We start from the raw sequence: 22,529 nt of genomic DNA, 5'->3' as shown, positions 1-22,529 counted from the left end.
AAATGTTTTCAGAAGGTTGACTGCTGAAATGAACACCATTCAGTGTGTTCAGCATAAAATAAAATAAAATATGTTTTTAACATACTCTCCTACCCTGAATGTGGAAAACTCCAAACTTCCCTGCTGGTTGAAGCAGAAGCACTTTATGCCCCCCAAATTTAGGAAATATTTCCCCTGGATTTATAAATATGCACTTTTTTTTCTTCCCTAGAATGTGATCAGAGACTAATGAACAAAATTTAATGTAACAATGGCTTAAAGACTTCTTGTGATTTTTTCCCCCAAGAAGCCCTAGGCTATGTCTTTACCTGGAATAAAAACATGTATTTTAATATACCTATAAAGTCCAAATTGAAATAGGTTTTCCTACTGTTCTGCCACAAACTGCCTACTAGAACAGGGGTTAGGTTCAATTTTTAGAGGGTCTATCCAAAAAAATAAGAACACTTAAGCATTTTTTTGAGCTTCCATGGAGAAATCTGGGGAAACTGCATTACATTACCTGGGCCTCATTGTGTGAAACAACTCCAACTGTGAGCAATAAAGTAAAAAATGTATTTGAACAGACATAACATTTTTGGAGGGGGATGAAAGAAAAGCTCAATAAATCACATCAATTTGGTAAATTTGAATAACACTCTCCAACACCTTTCTCTTGGCACATTGGCAGTAGTCACAGATATTTTCTCCTCCAGCTCTAACTGCTCTGCAGTGAGAAGCTCCTGCCCTCTCCCCTCCCTGCTCTCTATAGTACTTTTTCTCCAGCTCAGAGAAATGCAGTCAGGGAACATGCTGATGTCTTGCTCCTGTTTTCTGCAGCAAAGATATAATTCTTTAGTCAAACACATCAATTCTATAGAGGTAAAGCTTCAAAAAAAAGACATACGCACAGTGCTCCAGAGAAGATGTACCATCTGCCTTCCCCTCTCCTCCTCCTCCTCAAAGGAAGGAAGAAAGAAATGTAGCAGAGGCTTAGCTCTTCATTACCTGCTTGCACTGACATTCATGAGATTCCCTGCAGGATTTTTCTTGCTAACCAGGCAGGATGAACACCCACAAAAATTGGCAAGGAGATGACTTTTAACTCATTTTCACAAACTGGCTCTATTTCAAGTAGACAGTGTCTCTCTGGTATCAAACCAGGAAAAAATTTGGTTTTGCTTTCCTCTGAAAAATAGAAAAGGCAAGTAGCCATTCTACTGGTTGCCTTGAATACTAACAGTTCACTAACAGTGAAACATGATGTTTCAAGGATTAAAAGGAATCCAATTTCACCTCTCAAACCTTGAGAATGAAGTTCCATGTTGGCCCAATAATATATTTTAGCTGAGCATAGTAAAAACCTGAAATAGATTTTGCTTTCTGCATTGTCTGCCCACTTGCCACTACTCTAGAGGTGCAGGCACTATTGCCTACAGCAGGGAACACTCAGATGTCAAATTCAGAGCTTGGACATTGTGTCAGGAGAGAGCTGTCACTGCTACACCAGTTGTTAGAATGCAGCATTATGCATCCACATGATATTTGTATCCTGGGAAAAATTACACTCTTGGTACAGAAGCAAAAACATAACTTTGTTTGGATAGGTTTTTGGATTGAGAAAAGTTAAACCATCTCCTTCAGAAAAAAAAAAAAAAAGAAACTCTGAAAAGAAAACAAAATAAAACCAACCAAGCTTCTTTTATCCAATGTACCCTGTGTAAGGAAATTTACTCTCTTGGCAGAACTTTACAAGGCTTGACAAGGCTTGAGATAGACTTGACAGATGACTCAGATCAGAAACACAAAGAAGCAGTGGGTAAGAAAGTACTGTTGTAGAAGTGTGGCTGCAGAGTACAGGAAAGCATGTGCATTCTCAGATAATATAAATCTTAATTAGCTTTAATTTAAGTCAATTTGTTGTCTGGGCACTACCAAGAAGTGTTATGCCAAACAGGTTATCCAAGATACTTCCTTATCTAGGAATGGTTACTTCTGGACTTTGAGTTACAGCTCAGCTGATTTGAGTCCTTGGGGCAGAACCTTGGGGTTCTCTAACTGCGCATAGGAAGTGGCATGTTTGAGAGGCAACAACCAAGCTCTGCTTGGAAATGACCAAATTTGCTGTACACAATCTCTTTTGGTATGGCCCTATTGCAAGATCAGCCAGCAAGGCTCTGGGAGGAAGCAGCACCCAACAGAATTACATGATTGAGGCTTTTATGAGTTACTGGAAGTCTTCCACAGCCTGAAGAAACAGTCACAGTTTATTGCATCAATAAGAGTACAGTTCACAATAGAAAGTAAAAGTGCATTGTTTGTTACAGGAAATTACTGTCATAGCTTGGCACCACTGATTACCTTGAAGGTGAAGAGCAATATCACTACCTTATAGTCATTAGCAATAATTCTGAACACCTCATCCACCTTAATACCTCCTGTGGCAGACAGGGAAACTTTGACTACAACTGCTACCATTTACAAGTATAGATAGCAAGTAAACTCCTGAATATTGGGAACAGTGGGATGGATGACACTTTTGTGTTGCTACAAATATATGCAGCACTGGAATCAGTTACATTCCACCACTTTGTCTTGATCAAGAATGAGATTTTTACTTACTATAGGAATTTATATGGTTGCCTTTCACCTATACTTGTCAAAGATATAAGAAATGTTGATGTTTCCTGTTTAAATACCCTCTGTTTCCTGGCTTCTTTTATGTTTCTCCAATGCCATGTTAGGCACAGAGTCTTACTCCAGGTAAACACCAGTTGAATCAGCTTGTCTTGAGTGTGCTTAGTTAGCTCTAGATGGTCCTGCCACTGCATCTGGCTGCTCTTTCCTTCAGATTCAAGAAGGATTCAAGATAAATCCATTGTTCAGATTTACAACCACTTCTGGCCTGGACATGGTCTAGAAACAAGAGATTGTTTGTATTTCTTTCATATGCAATGACGGCTTGAACCCAAACTTCAAATCCACATACTCCAGTCACTGCAGATATTTGCATTTTTGATCCTACACTACAAAAGTTTTGCTAATAACTATAAACACAACTTCCCTGTAGGATGGAGAACCATTTTACATTAGCAATGGAGACCTGTTGCTGCTGACAGAGTTAAACCATCTCCTTGAAAAATTCAAGCTATCTAACTTTTTTCACCTTTATGTGTTGTGTCTGATTTGGCTTTGAGTTCCAGGAGAGGTGCCAGAAAATCTTTGTTAGTGACAATATTGGTTTCTTTCTACTCCTGAGCCAGTGGGGCTGTGCTGGGAAAACCTGGTATCCAGGACCTGCCTAGCATGACTCCAGTCCACTTTCACCTCTCTCTGAGCAGACTTTACAACAAATGATGTGCAATATCTCACTGCAGGCAACTCACCACGTCTCCCTCCCCAGATCACTGCAGCTGCTAGGGAAACTAGGAAAACCAGTATCCCTCAAATTAGACACCTACTTTAAAGAAGAACAGTGTGCTTCACAGCAACAGACATGATAAATGCTGTGAGTAATGACAGATCCATGTGTTAACAGCACTATCAGCCACCTACTGGCTCCTTTCTTCTTTTAATAAAGGCTTTTCTCCCCTGGTTTTGCATGAAGCACCTACTTCTCGTGTCAAGGTGGATCTCTGCAGAAACAGTGGGAGCAGAAGGCAGAAGTTCTGTAGTCCTGACTGCAGCAGTGGAACAGGCTCAGTGCTGATCAAACAAATGGGGCTCTTTGCCTCAGTTTCCCCACTTTTAATAGGAATAATGTCTGCATTGCAATCACGCTGCAAGGTGCAGTTAATATTTGCACAGTGGTGCTTGGGAGATACCAAACATCAGATATTCCCAGGATCCACCAGTAATTCAATTGTATCTACACAGTGAACAAAAGCAGGCACAGATGCTAGCATAATGTTATGTATTTTGGTACAAAGCAAAATAAAAATCTTGCCTTCTGTCCTCAGATTTCTTGTCAAACATCCATTGTTTCACATGCTGAAGCAGTTAGTAATACAAAGCGTATTTCTATCCTACTTTATTTTACACTAAAAAGTGAAGAACCATGATTGAATCTTAATACAAAAAAAGGGCTTAAGTTGCATTCTCCTGGGATCATCTGTAGCAAAGCATAATAAGTTTCTCAATATCTGACCTAATTATATCTGTCCTTCTAAGTTTTGTTTCCCATAAGAGCTAAATGTCTGGTTAAAAATAACATTTGAAATTCCTCCAAGTTCCAACAGAACTTTTTTAGCCTCTCTCAAATTTAATACCTATTTTTGCTTTAATTTTCACCCAACTTTAAAAGTTATGGTTTGAAGGCCGGCATTCTGTTCTGTTATCCAGTTCCTAAATATGTTTGCATCAGATAAACTTGAGAAATATGGGGGAAAATCATATTATGTGTGTTTATTTCATGTTAGAAAAATACGGCAGCTATCGAAACAAGTGACAGATACACATGGGGAAGGAAGGATGTCTTTGTGGTTGGAAAGGAATTGGCTGTGTTAGAAGTGTACCTTCTGATTCTCATCAAGGACTCTTGACAGAAAACACCAGGCGATTCTGCAGTGGTTGTTTGTGTCATCTGTCCTCCCTGAGCGCCCAGTGTGAGTCACTCTCCCAGAGCAGTGGTGATGGAAGGTGAAGCAGGCCCCAGACCCTGTGACCCATCAGTCCTGTTTAGAGCTCCCCATATCCAGGCAAGAGCTGGCAAGTTGTTCTACTGTTGGGATGGTGGAATTCTTCATACTCATCTTTCCCTGCTGGCTCTGTTATGAGAGGGCTGGCACAGACCTGATGCTGGAATGCTTTGCATTAAAATCCACTTTGTACAGCAGGCAGGGATGCCAGTGACCATTGAAGACCTTTGTGCCTCAGTTTCCCACTTGTAATCCATGGATAACAGCAGTGACCTTCCTGAAGAGACATCACAAGGCTGAATTGTCAACATTGGCCAAGAGCTAGGAAGCCAGGTCCCAAGTGTTAAAGAAATACAAAGGATTATTTTAAATTATTTTTATTTAAAAACTCCATTCCCAGGAAGATTGATAATAAATAATCTTTATTCAGCACTTTCCATTGTGAATAGGCCAAGAAATAAGAGAGACTGCAAACAGAGAAACAAACGGGATTTTTGGACGCGAAATTCAGAGTAGTCCTTTTCTATTGAGAAGATTTTTAGGCCTTGTGTAAGGAAGAATCTGGAGATCAGACTGCCTGAACATCAAGCTTTGTGCACCTGCAGGAGTTGTGCATCCATCACTGTGGACGGGCCATAAAGGGCCATCCTGGAGGTTTATAAATGGTGCTGCCTGCTCACAGGAGCAGAGCTGGAATGAGCTCTGTTTTCACGGTTCAGCTCACGGGAGGGGGGCGCAAGCTGAACAACAAATGCAGGTTATAATTGCCCAGTCGTTCTGCTTCAAGGGTCTGGGACACTTAAATGTCACAGTATATAAATGGGAATTGTTGGAAGAAATAGAGCAAAGTGATTTCAAAGGCATCTGAGTCCAGTGCTTTTGCTAGTTCATAGTACAGGTTCAAGGCCAGAGCAGATTGCCTAAATTCCCTCAGAAAGAGGCAGTGGAGGGCTGGAGGATGAGGCAGCAGCTCCTTAGTGAGTCCTGTGGTGAAAAGGTCTGGTTTTGCTAGATGGGCAGCAGCACAGTTTGGTGGTTATGGTATTCCCAATGGATGTGTGCATTCAAATCCCTGTAGGCTGAGATGGGCTGAGCTCTCCAGTTTCACTGACCTTGCCTTAGCCACGAGGTTATTCTGCTGGTGCAAAACCCGATTGCAAGCTCTGAATCCTAATATAACTTGAGCATTTGGCTTTTCCTTAAGAACTCCTGGGAGGGACACATTCATACCTTTCCTGTGGGCTGCCTTAGGAGCAGGGGCTGCTGTGAGTCCCCAGCTTTAACTGCAGCACTCTGCTATGGGGAATTCAAGGCAGAATCAACCAAAGGCTCCTCAGAAAAGCTGGTGGCACTAAGAATTGCTATCCTGAGAACAAGGGCCCAGGGCTGAGTTGCTCTGCCACAGGAAAGGGGAAGGAAGGGCAGCACTGTGACAGAAAACCAGGCTTGCTACTGCCACCCCTACTGCAGAGATAGGAAGGGTGAAGACAGAAATGCTGTTGCAGGATGGGGCCCTGCCTTTACCCTCAGCAGCAAACACTGCCCTGTCCCTGTGCTCCTGTGCTGGCTGCTGCAGCCATGAGCACCAAGCACCAAGCCTGGCAGAATTCAGAAACTGTTTGGACAACGCTCTCAAGCACGTGGTGTGACTCTTGGGGATGTGCTGTGCAGGGCCAGGAGATGGACTCGATGATCCTTGTAGGTTCCTTCCAACTCAGCTTATTCTGTGATTCTGTGATTCTCTGAGCCTTATTTCCTGGGGCTGATGTCTTGTGCTGCTGTCTGAAGTCCTGTGCCTGTGCTGTTTGTGCCCAGCATCCGTCCGTGTGGGGGGCATGTGGCAGTGTACATTTCCCTGGGGAGCTGGGGGTCTGCATCTGCAGCATGTCTGCACTTGGTGACAAAACGCTGTCTAGCCCCTGCAGAAGGCTTTGCTAATATCTAATATCTGCTTGGACTAGATGATCTCTGTAGGTCACTTCCAACAGAACTGTTTCGTTCTGTTCTATTCTATTCTATTCTATTCTATTCTATTCTATTCTATTCTATTCTATTCTATTCTATTCTATTCTATTCTATTCTCAGAGCCATCTTACTCTTCCCAGTGATAGGGTCCCATACAGCAGGCACTTTGCAAAATATCTAGAATCAAGGCCTCCCTTCCCAAGACACAAACCATCATGGGGTGGCTGGGGCTGGCAAGGAGCAGAGCATCCCATGTTCATCCCCAGAACAATCAAACCAGCAGGCAAAGGAGGGAACTAGCTGAGGAATGCAATGCAGCAGTGGTACCCTGGCTCACTTTTAATGCAAAGGGGATGTTACCTGTGAATCAAATACAGTGTGTTTCTGTTCTCCATTTCCTAGCTATTCTCCCCTGTATAAGGTGTTGATCTGAGTTTATTTCTTTTATCCATCTTCTTTTTTTTTTTTTTTTTAGAGTGAAGTATAGTAGATAGTAGAAATTAAAGATTCTAGACACTTTTGAAGGTTTAAGTAGCCCAAATTTTGGAAATTGGGTTGGGGGGAGTTTCACTATTAGATCAGTAATAGTGAATATAATGGAGTAATCACTATTAGATGTTTTCTAATTAAAAATGGTTTGCAAGCACTGAGCCCATTATGTTCTTTGATGACCTGTCACAGCTCTACCACTACTGCTTTGGGAAGCAGTACATGGGGAAACGGCTGTTGTAGAAAAGCCAGTGAGACGAATTTTGAAATAATTTTACCAACATTAGGCATCCTATTTTGGGAAGAAACTGAAGAGAAACTGAAGAGAGGAGTTTTTGGTTTTTTTCACAGAAAATATTGACATTTCCAAAAGCAAGATATTCATAGGTGATAAGACTGATTTACAGCAATAGTGCACACAAACATTCACTTGCTCCTAGATTGTGAGCAGAAATGTCAGACTCATTTCTAAATTGGTCACTTGCACCTGTATGTGTAATATTCCAAACATAGTAGGTGCTTCTTACTGTTTCCCTATGTTTGACTTTGAAAAATCTGTTCCTTGTTAGATTGAAATCATTGCTCCTCAAGTATCTTCTCTAAATACAAGTTTGCATGTGACATTCATCCAGGAGTCCTCAGCAGATTCAGTTCTGATGCTGTACTTTCAGATGCTATTTGTTTTTATTCTTCCATAACATTTTTCAGTCCTCTCTTTCATTTCTATCTAGCTCCCAATAAACCTTTATAATCCTGATACAGTGTTTTCATAGTTTCTCCAATAATCTCTTTGAAGAGGCTGGACAAGCTAGACCATCTCTCAAATGATATAAAACATTTTCCTAATGTGGCTATTATGTGTGCCAAGAAATTCCTGTGTTAGTTTGAGTACTCTCATGCTGCATTCATGAATGTCAGCAGCAGTCACAGGAGCTGTCTGTCCTTGCTGGAGACTCCTTATTCCCAGGAAGGATATTTTGCACTTCTAGGTTACCACATCTGCCACTGCCAGTTCTAATAAAGTTTCCCATCCCTGAACAGGAAATATTCGATCACCCACCCAAAGCCCATCAGGACTAATTCTATTCAGTATCTAAGCAACAATTCAGATAGCAAGTGTTGTTGGGGGGAAGGAGGGGGAGAAATTTATGGCCAAATACTGTCCCAGTGTCACTTTTTAAACATGACCTTTTTTTTCTGCTTCTTGTCTAGACCAAGTTCTGATCATCCAGGAAAGGCCAAAGCAAAGACACTTTAAGCAAAGAGACGTAAAACCAGGATCATGTCCCATGGTGATTTTGGATTTCCAGCAGAGCTGCTCTTCAGCTGTTTGAAGAGCCTTTACACAATCATTGTTCCCCTGCTCCTTTCTCTGCCCTGTAGGGAGGTGTCAGCACCGTGCCTCCCTCAGCACCCAGGCTGTCACAGCCTGGCTGGGGCCATATGTGGCCGAGGTGCAGAGCAGTGCTGGGCCTGGGAGCTCTGCTGTGCCCTGGCTGGGGGGCAGAGCCCTGCCCGCTGCACCCCTCTGCAGCTGCTGGACCTGTGCAGGGCAACCAGCTCCTGCTGTTCTGGCTGCTGCAGGCCTGCTAAAGGAACCAGGGCTTGTTCTGCTATCTCTATTTGTCAGAACGTTCAAATACCAAAGTTAAATCCAGGCTTATCCTCTCTTTTCTTTACATAAAAGCTTTCACTCAAAGCAGATGTTCTCAAATCTATTATCCTCTATATTGTTCATATTGGTTCTAATTTTTCCCACGTTGCTCAAAGCTCTATCCTCAGGTGACTGTTCTCTGAGCTTTCCCAGCTCAGCTTTACCTTTCAAATAAGATTTATCCATTAAAAAACAATTCTACTGCTTTTTGCAGCTATCATTTTGTCACATATAGATTTATTCAATAAATGCTTTTAATAGCAACATTTCTAGGCTTTGTTTGTCAAGAGCTGCCAGGCTTTTACAAGCCAGGGTTGGCACAGACGCTGAATTGCCTCTCTGTACCCAGGGGAGAATTTCCTGCTGGTCATGACAGAGGTCCTGCACACACAAATAAATGAAAGGAAATTAAAAATATGGGTAGCTACATAATTCACAGCCAGTAAATGGTGAAGAATATCAGTCTTCCAGCAACTTCTGGACCTCAGCAAAGCTTCTAGTAAAAGCAGAGATATGTGATTTTAATTTGCAGTTCCAAGATCTAGTGAAAAACCTAAAAGCCCAGTTTCAACACAAGCACCAGGACAGTGAACTATATAAAGGCCACCAGCAGGAGCAAATTCAGCCAGCCCAAGGGCACTGGGTGCTAACAGCTGACAGGGCAGAAGAGAGGTCAAGATCAGTATGACAAATCTTTCATTCACGGGTTAGCCTGAGATTAAACAGCATTTCTGTTGCCTGCCTGCTGCGTGCTGCAGGGCAATGGGTGGCCCAGTATTTGTGTCTTGGTGCACCTGGCATCCACCCATGCAGGACTTCATGGGTGTCGCTTGAACAACTGTGGAAGGTGGTGGTTAAGAAAAAAAGAGGGAGTTTTTCCCTCTTTCCTGTTTCCCCAGTCCCTTCTGAGGTCTTCAGATGTCTACTACTAAAGTCTCCTCCTTGAAAGCGCCACTGTACTAAGTTTGTCTAAAGCAAAATCAAAAGAGAAAAGAAAATACATTGCCTAATATTATTTTTTAGGTTTTTCAAGAAGTCTAAACTTGTTTTGGTGCATCTTTTTCTTTATTTCAATGAAATATTTAGTACAGTCACACATTTATAGGATTTCTTTTTGCTCATCTTCCTCCATTTTTTCCATACTTACCCATTCAGTCCCACAAGGACTTATTAATTAAATTCTCTCAGTACAGCATTATCTCTCTTTAACTATCTATTTTCTGTACTGCAACTTGTGTACTTTGTAGAGAGGAACCAGAAAGAGCAAAGAACAAAATAAAAAGATCCCTCCAGGAATACAGTATTTGATTATACAAAGAAAAACAGCAGTTCCGATCGCTCATCCTTATTTCCCAGAGGAGGCCTCAAATGTCTTTGTTCTTTGGGTCTTTAAAAAGAATTTCTTTTTCTGGTAAAATCATTTTACCTGTGAACTGCAGGCCAGGCTTTTGGTCACATTCACCTGCTTGTACATTAGCAGCTGTTAAAATTGTTCTTCCCCATGCTCAGCCTCCAGCAAACAGCTTTGGGGTATTTTGCAGCTCCGCATGGCCCAGGCTCCAGGACCTTCCACCAGACCTGGGTTTCCAGGGGGGAACATGGCCTCATGTGAATCACACAGTGGGCTCTTTCCACAAACATCAGAGTGTCATAAATGTGTTATTGCTGACAACAGTGATGATGAGATCCTGGAGAGGCCAAGAAAGGAATGAGCATGGGGCCCCACGCCCCCTCTCATCTCCTGAAGGGCTGTACTTATTCTATGGACAAAGAACAACTCCTGCCCCCGGAGCTGTCAGTCAAACTGAACTTCCCCAGTGCTAAAGTGGCCACAAATAACAATAAGTCTTAAAAAATTAAATGGGAAGTACAGTAGTATATTTAATTAACAGAGCATTTCAAGCTGTGAACTCTCCGTCTCCTTGAAGTCCACAAATTGTATGACTCACAGCCATCACACCTAGGGTATATGGGCACACATATACATGTCTTGATATGTTCAGTATTTTGTTCTTGTCTAAAAATAAGGTTGCAAAATGGAATGGGAAAATACACTTGTTCCCTTACACTAGGAACCTGGTATTGCCACCAGTTTACCATTCCCCAGCTGGCTAGATACTGTATCATTTATGTTGGAACTCCCCCAAGATTAATGGTATCATCTGTACAGTGTTAACAGCCTAATCTTGCTAAATCTCTTTGTTTTGAAATTTGATTGTGCCTGATCTTCTTTATTTTAATTATTTAATATATTGTAATTAATTAGATCTAACAGATTACAATTCAACACAACATATTCACATCTGTCTGCGAGCTGTGGGAATCACAGGACAAATCAGGCTGATTCCAGGATTTTCATTCCAGAGACCAGGTACTATTTTTGCCACTGTCTTGTTTATCTGCAGGCAGGTCATCTATCTTTCTGTTTCTCCAAGGGATTCCAGCTTGCTGTGTTTTTAGCCTAACTGGATCTCAGCACAGGTTGACATCTTTACACACAAGTGTTATGGAAGTATGAATAACATCCCACAGCCCATCCCGTACCCAGCTGCCTTCTAAGTGGGACTGGCTCCTGTTTAAACCGAGCACAGCAATAAAGACCACGAACATGGACACTTGTGAATATGTATGTTGTTCCAGCATAAAACATGGAAACCTCCCTTTCCTCCCCACCCACCTCACGTCAAGTTCTGGCAAGATTTTGGTACTTCCTAAAGGACAGACTTTCTGCCTACACCTTTTACTTGCTGTGCATGACAGAGCCCCATCAGAGTCATGTCAATTTTTTCCTGAAAATGCCGCTGCTGCTGCTGCTGCCACTGCCGCTGCTGCTGCTGCTGCTGCCGCTGCTGCTGCATGCACAGGCCTGGCATCCACATCCTTTGCACCATCTCTCCAATGGTGCACCTTCATTCTGCCCACATCCAGGCTGAACGGAAAAATTTCTTTTTGCCAGGGATTAAGAGTTGTTTCTTCTGAAGGTAGAGCTGTGAGAAGAGCAAGCTTTCCTTTCTAACAGTGAATGAAATTGCCTACCTTCTCTTCCCCATCACCTTAACACAGCACTTCAGTGGGAAGAGCACCCACCCAGGACATGGAAGACCCAAATTCAATCCATTTCCCCACCTGAGAGAAGGCAAATCCATTTCTCCAGGGTGCACTCTTGCTATCAGTCTCCACAAGGGGATCCTTAGCTCCTGCTAAATGCTTGTCATATTTGTCCAAAACTTAATAACAAAGCATTGATCCTAAGGGCAACAGCAACTGGTCTGCTGTCCAGAGCTCACAAACAAGGGTGAAAAGATTTGGTTCTGCTCTGTGCCCTAAGGACTACTTTTGCATCTTATCTGGTGATTACTGTGTAAAATAAACTCAGAATATCTTTCTGAGGAGTATCAGGGTTCCCTAGCAGCGGTAGCAGCATGACGAAAGACAACCCCACCCCGTATATATAACAAATCAGACCTTGATTAAATTCATCATGAAAAGGATGGGAAGAAACAAACATATGCAGAAACCCACTGCTGTTATCTCCGCAATAAAACCACATGTTAATGCCCCCCAACCTGATAAAAGACATTCCCTTTGGCAGTGTGGACAGCCAGCTGCCCAGGCTCCCTTGACAGTAAGGAACAGATGCTCCAAGGAAGACACAGCAGGTGTGACATGAAAACAGCAGCATGTACTTGGTCCAGCAAAGATCCTGTCATGACGTTACCAAATAAGCCCCCACTGGTACCACACCTCAGAAATACTGCCTTTGCAGTTATCCATGGTATTGTGGCAGCCAGCCATCTCTAAAAATGTCTAATCAAGATTAATTAAGACCCTCCCCAAAAAACCCAGGAAAAACATTATCTTACTTGGGGACCTTGGTACAAAAGAGCAGAGAAAAGGATCTCTAACAAACATGGAGAGTGATTTCAAAACACTAGGGGAAAAACAGTTTTTGAATCCCTTTAATAATTGTCAGATCTGTAAAAATATTCAGTTAGAACAACTGTAATCTAAATAATATACTGTGCATTTTTGTCGTCTTGTTTGGGGATTCTTTTCCACTCCCAAAACAGCACAGGCTTAGCTCTAGGTAGATACACTTTCTTTCTGCAATTTATTTTTCCTCTGAAGAAAATGTGCTTTTGAATTATATGCAGGCTGGATTCATGAATTTGAAGCAGTTTGCAGGCTGTTAGGGGTGAAAAGGGAGAGTTTGTGGCACTGGGGCCAGGTAGGCTCACATCCACCCCAGTAGCCATGACCATAGACTGGGAGGAACCCGGCAGGAGCTATTGTAGCCAAGGGAGAATTTGTCAGAGCAAGGAGCTTGCTGGGGAAGGGAGGAGAAAGACAAAATCACCAGCAAGGCTGGTCTGTGGGAGGAAGATCATGGCAGGAGGGAGAGCGGGAATTTTTGGTTGGTGGCAAAGCACCAAGGCACAGGAAAAGAGCACTTTAGTGCTTCATATATCCGAATGAATGTATTGAGCAGTCCTCGACCACCCTCCGAGCTGCTATGCCATATTTACTTGGAGAAATGATCTGCTGGGGATATAAATTGTTGTATGAATGTCAGAGTGGTGCCAGGAAATGTGTAAGCCAGGGCAGGACATGCCGAGTAAAATCCCAGATCTTCCTGGGAGTGGCACACTGTACAAGTGCCAGGAGAGGCTTCATTTACAGCAGAGGTGAAGGTATGTCAGTCTAGCTTGTTACCAAACACTTGTAGGAAAAATCTTCCCTGAGTTTGTGTCCAGATGCTGAGGATTAGGTTTGGTGTCGCAGACCAAGTGCCTATGCACCAAGAACTTAAAAGTGTCATCAGAAAGAGAACTCCTAACTGTGCTTTCCTCATCACCAGTTACCAGTAGGAGATGGAGAAAACAAAAAGGTCAGAGAGTCAGAGAGTTTCTTCATCAGTGCTGAGCAGCTGTAGACTGCATTGACAGACAGATATAAGCCTGGAATTCAGGACATTTTGAGAACTTCCTGCCTGAACATCAACCATAGCTCTAGCTGGACACCTCCAAATCTCCACTTGTCTTATAAATTGCTTCTTAAAAAAACTCTACCCCACGTGATTTCTGATAGTTGCAGGATACAGTACAGACCTTTCTACATCCCATGAGACTATCTGTGGATCTCAACTGTAACAGTGATTTTTACAGCTTCTTTTTCTTCAGCCAAATTTTGAAACTAGATAGACTTCATTCTTCTTTTATTTCCCTCCTTTTCTGTTTTCACAGTAAGGGGAACATTTTCTTCAGCAGGTTTTTTCCCCACAAATCTTGTCCCTCCACCTATTCTTCTTAGAAAGACACCTAATCTCTGCTTTTGAGTTCTGAGCTTTCCTTGTGCACACCATCTTCTCTAAATAATTGGCTTAATCCATAGCCTAGCAAGTCTTCCTGTGCACTGTTGTCTTCATAAAACTTTTGCATTTGCAGGCGTGAGCTGTAACCAGCTCTGGTGACAGTTTTTCTGTAAAAGAAGAAAAATGACATTGTAAAATCTGGAGCTGATCAACAAATCTGTTGGTGAAGCTCAGAGCAACTCACAGCATTCTGAAGTTAGTTTACTGCTATTATTGCTGCTCACATGTTGCTTATCATATCATAGAGATCATCTGGTTACAGCCTAGTTGCACTCTTAATTAGCCAACCCAGAAGTCTGCCAAGTTTGAAAAAAAAACAAAATAGTTTAACTGAGAAGTGAGACATTAACTATTTGAGAGATAATATCATCTATAAACTTGGTAGTCTTGTTCAGGAGTTTAACCTTTTTCTCATCAAAACATCCTTTTTAAGTTAAGTAATACAAAAAATAGAACCCAAAAGTTGGGTGAAAAAATTACTCCCTACTCTGTGAGACCTTAGACGACCTGGATTTTTTTCCTTCAAAAATATTTCTTTTGGGCTTAGGTTCAAAGTTTACCCTAGATAAATGACAAGAAAGATTGGCTTGGTAACTCTGGCACTAGCTTGCAAATATGATCTGAGCCCCTTTTTCAGCCTGAGGTTTTTCCATATGGACACAGGGAAATCATATGGACATTTGTCTGAGAGCTCTGTCCCTACAGAGCCTTTTCCTGCAGGACTGGGTGTAGATGTCAATTTGCTGCTGACCTTCAAACTACTATAAAAATGTAACTTGGCCACACTGCAACTACTCCCACTAAGTTTATACTTCCTGGGGCTTATCTATTATGCAAAACCAGTCAGGTTTCACAAGCTGGAAGTTGTGTAGAAGAGCAGCTTTTATCACAGCCCAGTACTATACATGTGTGTAGTCTTTGTTTTGACATCAGCTTAATTGCATCCTGTTTAGATAATTGACCAGAGAAGAACTACAAAAATTTCCAGGCCAGATAAGTTACCCATCTTGTGGAAGAATCTGATAGAAAGGACAAAGGAGGCAGGGCATTTTTCTTTGTTTCTCTTTTCTCCAGTTGATTTATAAAATAGACAATTCTCACATGTTTTTAGAGTAATACAGACCTTGTGGGACAGTTCTAAAACTCCATATAAGAATATTATAAAACCATTGCGATGTACTATTTAAAATGTGCATATAGATTAAAAAGGTAATAATTTGCTTCATTCTAGTTAGCCTCTCTTAAAGTAGACTCATTAGCTCCCACACACAACAGCTGGGTCTTCAAAATGTCAGGTAGCTGACTGGGGGCATGATAAGAATCCACAAGTGTTTGAGGAGTATAAATATCAAAGCAGGAGGTTCTCCAGTCAGGATGGAAAAGAGTAAGTACCAATTAGTTTTGTTACAACCATTGACAGGAGCACATCCTAACAGCCTGGTGGAACTTTTTGGATGAAGAAAAAGCCAGCCACTAACTGGCTCACACCAGGGTATATCTGAGACCTCATTTCTAAATCAGACAGGATTCTTAGACTGGTTAAGTTACAGGAATTGATGCTGAGCCAGGAGAGCAAAGGGAATACAAAGATAGTAACAGACTCCAGAGATCCTGTGAGGAAAAAAGGTGTTCACAGCTAAAAGGAGGAAGAAGCAGGGCAAGAGAATCAAGTTGTTCTGTAAGAAATTAAACAAACAAGGTGGGGTTTGATTGATTGTTTTTATAGTCTTAAGTTCCTTGTCTCCTAAAATCTCCTCTGCCATTACAACCTCAGGTTCTCTTCCAAGGCCCACTGTCTCTAGGGCATGTGCTACGCTCAATCAAAATACTTTGAGCCCACTCCATCAGGCTCAGCCACTGTGTAAGGGCTGCATCCACCTGCCTCTTCCTCAGCACAGGCACTTCATTACGTGCTTTGTCCTCTGTACAGCTGCAGTTTTTCACAGACCTTGTTTATCTTGAGATTTCAGCTCATCTTTCAAATTTGCTGGAAACTCAGTCCTAAAGTTTTTCAGGGGAATTGCTGAATGTACAGAGAGATAAACAACACAATCTCACAAACCTAACTTCAAAGTCAACCAGGCTAAAAAAACCACCAGGTTTTAATTTCTGATCCTGTTCATACTAAATGCTGTCTAACACTTTGGCAGCAGTTTGTGACCCTGAGATCTTCCTTCAATATTGTATCAAGAATATAAAATAAATTCTGATAAATGTAGTCAGTATAAAATAAAGTGAGTTGAAATTGGTTGCTGGGATGCGAAACTGAAGCTGACAGGCAGTTGTGAGGAAACTTGCAAGAAAATGCTTATTTTATGTATTTCTTTGGGACTTATCAGCCTGGAGCTGTCAAGATGGTTTTGCACATGCTCGGCAGTGAAAACAAGGGAACTGAGCAATTTTACCAGTAGAAAATGTAAATTCCTCCTGCATTAAGAAAAGCTTCAAGATTAGAAGTGCTATTAATACCTACAACTTGAATAAAGTTACTTTAGTATGTATTTAGAGGCCTAAGTTTTCCTTGAAAAACTACATTTTGAATTTCTTTAGTAGCCTGTTGTGATAATTTTGTCACGGACTTGTGGAAATCAAAGTAAAATATATTAGTAAATTTACCTCCATCCACAGTTCTATCAGACTGTTCAGATACCAGTAAGTGATTAATGAAGTTTTTTTACTCTAGAAATAAAAAAGCACCACCTTATAAAATGACCTTTGAAGTGCTGTCTCATTTTATTTTTAACTTCAAATTATTATCTGATAAACAATTCACTGTATTAAAAATTCCTTGGATTACCTTATACACATATAGGTTCAATACGTTATCCATTGATCCTTTTAATGGCAAATGTTTAGAGTGAGAGTTTAGAAGTTGATGTGTATCCTATAGGAGCTATGCTGTTTCATTTTTTAGGTCCTCCAGAAATCCTCAGAACATACCTTATGAGATGTGCACTTTAGTATTTTCTTTCTCATCCCTTCAACTCCAACAACTATGTTCTGTTTCTAAAGAATACAAAGAAAATAAATAATTTATCTTTAAAAAATAGGAGACAAACTCAAGATAAATGCATGCAAGATAAGAAACTCTGAAATTAAGTGGCACAACTGATTTGAACCAAGACATTATGGAGCCTTTCTCCTGACAATCAACATTAAAATAACATGAGCTAGTAAGAACAAATAAATAAAAAATAAGTCCAAAAATAAATCAAAGTAGGTATAATAGGATGATGTTAGACTCAAGTTTGCTTCAAGACATCCTGTCTCTTCTGGCAACACTTTTTAAGTGTTATCCTGTTCACTCAAAAGCAGTTACACACAGTAGAAATGAATACAAGCTAAAGAGTCCTGAGTTCCCAAATCCCAATGGCTATTGTTTGCAAAGAGTAAAGAACTGTATTCATCTACAAATGAACAGGATTACTCTGGATTCAGTAATGCATTAACTCAGCCCTGTGTGAAGGACTGGGATAAGGCTGATGCCCAGTTAATTTATCAATGCCATGCTAAACTTGTACGTGCAGCCCCAGAGGACTCAGGTTCAGTCAGTGCTCCCAGAGGAGCAGGGGCCCAACCACCTTCACACATCCCAGGGCACAACGTGCCCATCTTGGCACCATCCCTCTTGCTTCCTGTAGGGAGAAATGGTGAAGAAAATAGATGTGATGGGCTCTTTGGAATATATGCAAATACCTCAGCACTAGGCAAGCAGATAGGAATGAGAATATAATAAAGTCATAATCTATAAACCATGTATATTCTATTTGCAGGCTTCTGTCTAGCCAAGTGTTTTCAAACATTCATGTTAAATCTCCTTCTTGTTGCTGATGGTGGGGATATTTCATTTTGCTTCTTCAAAGTTCTGATGACTGCAGCAACATCCCTAAAACACTTGCTCCCTTGCTGCATCTCAAAATAGTCTGATTAATCAACCTTACTCATGAGTGATGAACTTTGCTCTTACATGCAACTTTTGAGTTCATACCTAATATTGTAAGGTCAGTGCAGGTACAGATACAAAGTGGATTTTCCCTGAGAAAACAGATACACCCAAAGCAATGGTACAATGCCTTTTTCAAAATGAGCTCTCTCAACAACTCAAGAATTTGCACACTTTTACAATGTCACTAATGTGCTTGAACACTACAATAAAAGTAAATAAATGAGATTCAGGACCTATACAAAAGTACAAACATGCATATATGTATGTGACAGCCTCACCACCCAGACCTCTCAAACCCTCCTTTCTGAGTTATTGCAGCACTGTAAGTGCAGCCAATTCTTGATATTTTCCCCCATCTCATACACTGAGGGTCAGAAATAAAGTTATTTAGAGTAAATTCAGCTCTTAGTGACCTCTCTGCAAACTTACAGTCTTTCATAAGTTTCAGGAGCTTTCTCTAAACAAGGAAGACCAGCATCAAGCTTTCTTTCTCGGAAAGGTCAGTAGGAAGCAAAGAGCAGTGCTGATTTATCTTCATCACTTGGTGACAGGTTCTGTGAAGGCAGTTGCTATTTTACATTACTTTTTTTCAGAATCAGGGGATGTGGTAACATACAATTCATCATTTCTATGGCATTTATTTGTTGGGTATCCTGACATCCTTCTTGGATACTTGTCACTGCTGACAAGATGTTTGCAAACATTTTAAAATTATTTTGGTGGAAAGTATCTTTGCAGTGTACTGACAGGTGAATTGGAGGAATGACCCTCAGGGACACTTCCCACCATGCACTAACTCTCTAATATAAAAAAAAAAAATCCATCCATAAAAAACCTAAATCCATCCATATACAAGACCACTTGAGGATTTGAATCCAAGGTAAAGGATTATTTATGCAGGATTCACTGGTTTGTTGATTCTTTGGCTAAATTTGTAATTTTTATTAAAGAAAACTAGACTACAAGCAGACAGATGAGGAGATTACAGAATGTTTGATGAAGCAGAGAGAAAGGCCTTGTGAGATCGAGCAGCTCCAACTACTTTCCATTCAGTGATGGAAAATAGTAGTGCTATCCACAATTCATGTTTTATCACTGGCACCAGATAGAAAGTCAGAATCTGACTCATTTTAGAACACTGGGGATGGGGGAGGGAACAAGAAAGAAAAGAATACTCTAAATGCATGCATCCTTCGCTAAAGTCTTTCAGGTGGGTCAACCTTCAAGAGTGTCCTCAGGACGAAGGGTATCTGTTGTTCCAAAAGCACCATCGGACTACAAAGAAGGTGAACAAAAGGTGAACATTCCCTTGTGCAAAGCTTGAAGTTTGGCTTGCAAATCACAGGCAGTGGCCAAGGAAAAAGATAAAGATCGGTACGATATAATCCTAAAAATGTCAAGAAATGTTTTTATTCTAGAAAGGTTGTAATAATTGAAGGATCTTACTTTTGCTAAATGGGGGGAAAGAAGTTCAAAACCCTACAGAAGCACACAAAGGCTGCATAAAAATACACCCATATGCATATGATTATGTAGCCTGAGAATCAGCACATAAAGGTATGTAAAAAAATCACAACAGTCAGGATTTTTAGCAAGCAGCTTTTAACTGTAGGAGAGCACACAACAGAGCTGCCAGCTCTTCTTTTCTTCCCTCTGCAGGCCGTAAATTTGCAGAATCATCTCTTGGTCTCTGGGGAAATGCCCTTTGCTAGGCTGCCTTTCCTCATTTTCCTGTTCCCAGGAAAAAAAAAAAAACAAACAAAAACCCCCAAAAAACAGAAAAACAAACCAAACAAAAAAACCCCAAACAAACAACAAAAAAAGTCCCACAAAGACTAACCATCAGTAACTCAGAACATCTCCATATTCTAGCAGCAGCCTGGTTAGCACCAAGAGTCACCACCACTGAGCCTTCCAGTCCTGACAGCACTCACCCACTTCTAAGAGCTATTCCTATGGATTTCCTGGGTTGTCTTTCCTGGTTTCTGTGAGGGTGACTCCCCAAAATCCTGTCATCCTCTTCCAGTATGGAGATAATCCTACCTTGTACTCATCTACTTTTAATTAATTACATTTAAGGACAGGAAAGAGTAACTAAGCACTTGTGGAGAAAGGATGGGAGGGAAGAACTAAAAGCTGTTTTAGAGGGGAGATAAAAGATATCTGGAGTAATTTTCTTCCTTCCCCATCCCTCCATTTCTTCTTCTCATTTAAGAAAGTAAAGTAAGAATGAGTGTAAATAAACATGAATATAAGTACTTTCATATGCAAACGTTTCTAACTCTACAAATGAGTTTTTGCTGCTGGCTGTCGCCTGACAGTCTGAGATAGTGAAAGTGCAAGTCATTGAACAAAAAGCTGTGAGGAGAGCAACACAGAAAATGCATCTGAAAAACAGGAAAGCTGCTAAAAGCCTAGGTTTTTGAGAGATCGAGTTCCCTGGTCAAAACTGCAATAAGCAAGACAAAATAGAACATTCCACAATGGGGGAAAAGTGCAGGAAATATATGAATAGAAGACAGCAGGCGAGTATCTGTTTAAGAGACAGCATATGCAAAGGTGAGTAATGTCTAATTCCTTGGATCTGATTCAAATGGCAGCGTTCATGAAATCCAGAGGAGTGGAAATAGTGTTTGGCAAAAATAGCCCATTTAAAGGGGAAAGAGGGCAGCATCTGTTGACACACGGGGCTGTTAGCAAACAAAGCTATGGTTAGTGGCAATTAGGGTTGTTGCAGTAGATGCTCCGTTCACTCCAAAACCAAAAATAATGGAAAGGACAGAATGGAAAGGCTGATGTTTTCCTTCCACAAAACTATTAACACTGCCTACAGTATTGCAGCCTACTTCACACGGGGTTCCCCTATATTTCCTGGAAATATCAAAAAGCAATACACACTTGTGCTTCATCTAATGCATGCTACAGTCTGGGTTCTTTATGCACTTTTAAGGATTACAATTTTTCCTGTATCAGTTAATTTTTCATCGTGGTACCAGAAAATATTCAAGTACCTCCGAAAATGTATGCTCTATATTTGGGTGGTTGCCATTTCAATGAGACTCTTCTACAAAATAAGGGTTTTTAGCTTATGTTAAAAATGAACTCTGTAACATAACTTGAAACAAGTTGCAGCAAATGCTGTGCCATCATACCATCTGTGTTCAAGTACAGCTCTAAAGCTCTTCTCCTATTGCTTCCTAAAGTGGAAAATAATGGTAAAAAATAAAAACAGATAAGATGAAGTATTGTGTATTAGAATACATTATGAACCTGAGCCTTACAATGTTTGTTTCAAAACCCCACTCTGTACCTGTATACTCAAATGAAGCATTGTTTGGAAACCAAAGAGGAGGGTTATAGTCTTCACATTTAAATTAAGCAACAGCGATGTTCTCACCTGACACAGCTAGTAAATTCTGGTGAGCTTCACTCTACACAAAATTGCCTATTTTGCTTTTTTTAGCTCTTTTCACAGGCTTTCCAACAATATTCCATAGGAACATGAGTGAAATTCATTAAACCTTGGAGTTAATTGAAGGAACTAGAATTGATGAGAAATATTTTTTTTAATATCCCACTGTTAAATTAACGTCTAAGATAACAGAGGTTGATGGACAAAATTTACGTGGAGTACAATATATATTATGACAAACCCCAACATACATCTTAGGCCACAAGGAAGGGTAGTAAGAAATCCAGAAACAAACTCTGCAGGTAAAATGCCACCACGGAAGAACTAACTGCTCTTTATATGATACAATGAAAAAAAAGCCTAGTTCTTGAAAAGTCAACTTTGTCATGAGGATCTTAAAGTAGCACCTTTTTGATATTCAGTCAAAATACAGGATGACTGTTTCGAAGATGGAAGTGACCCTGTTCTGATCACTTTATCTCACTCTCAGGTCTACAGTCACTTTATCACTGCAGGGTGCAAGGAAAACAAGGACCACGCTGGGAAGCTGTACTGGAACTGCCTCGAAAAGACAGAGAGAGGCGTGCAGGCAAGAGCAGGAGGCAGCGCATCTGCGGGAGAACCTGTAGGTGCTGTTTTCTCTGGTACCGAACCAACCTGCTCCCGGCCACTCTAAAACACAACTACATCCATAACTTCCTCTTGCTTTCCCGGAAGCAAGTACCTCACTCTTCCTACGCCATTCCCTCACTTTGCCCCACCGGCAGATTTTTATGACTGTACACATAAATACAGGCCCCTCCTGCGCCAGGGCTCTTCCTGCGGGAGTTGTTCCGAACAATCAGTGAACGAGTCCGGGTGCTCCGGCGGGAGTCGCTCGGGGAGCTGCGGCCGCACAGCCGGGCTACGGCCCCACAGCCGGGATACAGCCCCACAGCCGGGGTACGGCCCCACAGCCGGGGTACGGCCCCACAGCCGGGATACGGCCCCACAGCCGGGGTACGGCCCCACAGCCGAGATAGCCCCACAGCCGGGATACAGCCCCACAGCCGGGGTACGGCCCCACAGCCGGGGTA

The 22,529-nt window shown here is 41.4% G+C and overlaps 2 long non-coding RNA genes across 2 annotated transcripts in view; one reads left to right on the top strand and one right to left on the bottom strand.

Moving 5' to 3' along the window:
* Positions 1-13,958: 13,958 nt before the first annotated feature.
* Positions 13,959-18,549, bottom strand: LOC107214001. The gene is made up of 3 exons (XR_001524865.3): positions 18,471-18,549; positions 17,036-17,101; positions 13,959-14,202 (listed from the first exon to the last, which is right to left on the bottom strand). It is a non-coding gene; the product is annotated as an uncharacterized LOC107214001 (long non-coding RNA).
* An 899-nt stretch (positions 18,550-19,448) lies between these two features.
* Positions 19,449-22,529, top strand: part of LOC117243972 — a 4,115-nt gene continuing 1,034 nt past the window's right edge. The window contains exon 1 of the long non-coding RNA XR_004496205.1: positions 19,449-22,078. This is a non-coding gene — a long non-coding RNA (uncharacterized LOC117243972). The remainder of the gene's footprint in view (positions 22,079-22,529) is intronic.

This window comes from Parus major, chromosome 2, assembly GCF_001522545.3.
Source record: "Parus major isolate Abel chromosome 2, Parus_major1.1, whole genome shotgun sequence".
Classification (NCBI taxonomy): domain Eukaryota; kingdom Metazoa; phylum Chordata; class Aves; order Passeriformes; family Paridae; genus Parus; species Parus major.
This window is presented reverse-complemented; position numbering and strand designations above follow the sequence as displayed.